This window comes from Phyllostomus hastatus, unplaced genomic scaffold (assembly GCF_019186645.2).
Source record: "Phyllostomus hastatus isolate PE091 unplaced genomic scaffold, TTU_PhHast_1.1 phas_scaffold_755, whole genome shotgun sequence".
Lineage (NCBI taxonomy): Eukaryota > Metazoa > Chordata > Mammalia > Chiroptera > Phyllostomidae > Phyllostomus > Phyllostomus hastatus.
The window spans coordinates 11300933-11303873 of record NW_025334039.1 but is presented as its reverse complement, the minus strand read 5'-3'; positions in this window follow the sequence as shown (position 1 = coordinate 11303873).

The window sequence follows — 2941 nt, the reverse complement described above, 5'->3', positions numbered from 1 at the left end:
TGCTTTCTCTCCATTTTGAAATTTAATTTCCTTATTGTATGATGTGGCACTATTATTATTCTCAGTTTACAAATTAGTAAACCTAAATTTGGAGAGATTAAGTGACTTGTCTCCAAAGCCATACAATCAGCAAAGACTTCAGAGAAAATAAAGCTGGGGGTAATTATGTTGTCCATTTTAGAATCAAAATTTTCTCAGCAAAAATACATTTTTAGACAAAATAATAAACATGTTTTATTACAGTGCATTGATTTTATGATAGGAGAGTATCTTTCTAATATTTTTTTTTCTGTCCAATTACCTAGTTAACTATCTGAGACAAAATGACTTCATGTAATTAGCTAGAAATATTCCAGCAAATGCAGGTATTGAGTTAAGTTATTACAGGTTCTTTTAGAGTCTTACTTAGTTTTTCAACATTTCTCATTCTTTCACCCCACTCAATTTTCTCTTGCAGAGAAAACCAAATGATGAAAATAGGAATGTCACAGGCTGCTATTTTAAGTATAGTTAACTTAGTTACCCCAAACACTTCAGTCTCTGGAAAAAGATCACCCAGAAAATATCTATAACCAAACTGTTCAGATATGTATTGTTTTTTATTACCACCTTAAAGTTTTCTTTTCTTGCCTCTTTACAGCAAAGAGAGAGAAGTACAGTACAATCCCTTTGCAGCAAAGAAACAGTATTTTGTTTTACTATTGTATTTTGACATCTTACTTTTTTCACTGAACAAACTTTATTTTGACATTGATAATTCTGTAGATCAACTTACACTTCACCTTTGTCAAAATTCATCTCTCAAGCCTATAGGTTTCATCCTCAGATCCTGTGTCTCCTAGAGTGGGGTCTAAGGTAGTACCTACGACTCAAGTGTTCCCAGAACTTACAGAGGAACTGAGGAGATTCACAACAAAGCCTGAAAGCATTTTTTGATATAGCAGATCTAACTTATAAGGATGTTGATAGCTTCTGGCAGTACCTTTGCATCACTACAAAAACGAGCTTTGATTCCTCCTGATGTTGACCAGCTACATCTTGCCTTCAATCTGAAGATCTTTTAGACCCTTAAAAAATCCCTTGGCTTTGTGATAGACTAATACAGAATAGAAAATAATTAATAAATAATGTAATGAAAGTATTAGCACCTCATTTTATTATTTATTTACATATGTTTCATCGAATGCTAAACTTGAAGACAGTAGAGATGTGTGTGTGTGTGTGTGTGTGTGTGTGTGTGTTTTCATCTTCTGCCAAGAAAAATTACTTTTGGTCTACTGTCAATAAATATTTACTGAACTGATTTGAAATTTTAGCTGGGAAGGCGGAATATAGAATTATTAATTTTGGTGCCTGATGACCTGGGTTCTAACTCTGTTTACTTGCTGTATGACCTGGTGCAAATTAACAAAACTCTCTAATTTTCTCAACTCAAAAGTGGGTTAAATGAGATAATGATTGTAAAGTAGTCGGCACTTCACAAGGGCCGACTACCGACTATGAATTGTTTATTCATACAATGTGTATTTACTAAGCTCTTATTACGCTCTAATTTAGAGGTAGGTGCTGGTGACAAGAGTACAAAATATTTAGGATTCTTGACTTCATGAAGCTGGGGAGATAGACATAAAACAATCACACAAAGTTAATTACAAATTGCCAAGAAGAAAGGGTTAAAACTCAGAGATTCTAAGAGCAGGGCCTGATTTTGGTTATTGAGGAAGGATTCTCTGTGGGAATGGCAGTTAAGCTGAAACATGAAAGATGGGGAAATTCTCTATTTCCTCAAGCTCATTAACCCTCTTTAGTCTGTCCTATATACGAGGGGGGCACCCGCCCAAACCTGGAATTTTCTGGAGGGCTGGCCCTTTGTAGTATAGACTTCCCCTGCTAGGTGTGTTCTAGGAACCTATCGGTATCAGTACACCAGCTGGAACTACTGTGAGAGGCTATGTTCCGCTTCAGTGAGCTTTTTTGGAAGCCTCTCTAATGTTTGCCCATTTCAGGAGGGCTGATTTACTAGCGCGCCTCCCACAATGCACAGTGTTCAGGAGTTTTTGACCAAAAGAATGGCATGACACTGTGCCCCCCCGCCCCCGCCCCATACACCGGATCTCTGCTCCCCAAATCCCCCAGCGACTAGTTATTCCAGATGAAAAAAGTCCTCAAAGGGGAGCATTCTTGCTTAAGTAGAAGAGGTGAAACAAAAAACGGCAGAAGTACTAAAAGGCATTAAAATCAACTGTTTGGGGTAGTGGAAAAGTATCTTGATAGGTATATTGCATCAAATGGAGAGTACTTTTAAGGGGGCTGAATTTAAACATGAAAGAATACACAATTTTTTACAAACAAATTCCCTTTTTTGGATCCTCCCTCTTAGCTCTTGCTAAGGTCATCAACATCTTCCATGTGACTATATACATCTGACATTTTTCGGTCCTCTTATTTGACCTTTCGGCAGCACTCAACGCAGCTGATCATTCCCTACTGAGACCCAGTCTTCCCTTTTATCTTTCTGATCTTCAGTCCCTTCGCAGGTTTGTCTCCTTGACGGCCTCATCTGAGCTGTAATTGTGAATAATAACGCAGTCCTTTTGAGCCATAAAAAAGGAGTGTGTACAGGTGAGCACATTTGCAGCCCCTTTCCTAGCTTCCCAGACGCTTTATAAAACCGTAAATATAAAACTTTTCGGTTGCAACACACACTCCCCTCTCGCCGACTCCGGCGGTCCACAGAGGCAGGCATCGACACAACCCTAGGAGGGCAGTTTTGCGCCGGGAGGCGCGGGAGAGGCAGGTGTCGGGTCTCGCAGCAGCCACGGCAGCCAAGCAGACCTCCCTGCCAGGAGACTAGACGGCCAAGCAGCCAGGAGCGGTCCCCGCAATCCAGTCCTCCGCGGTCCCAGCATTCCCCGCGTCCCACCACCGAGAGCGACTTCCG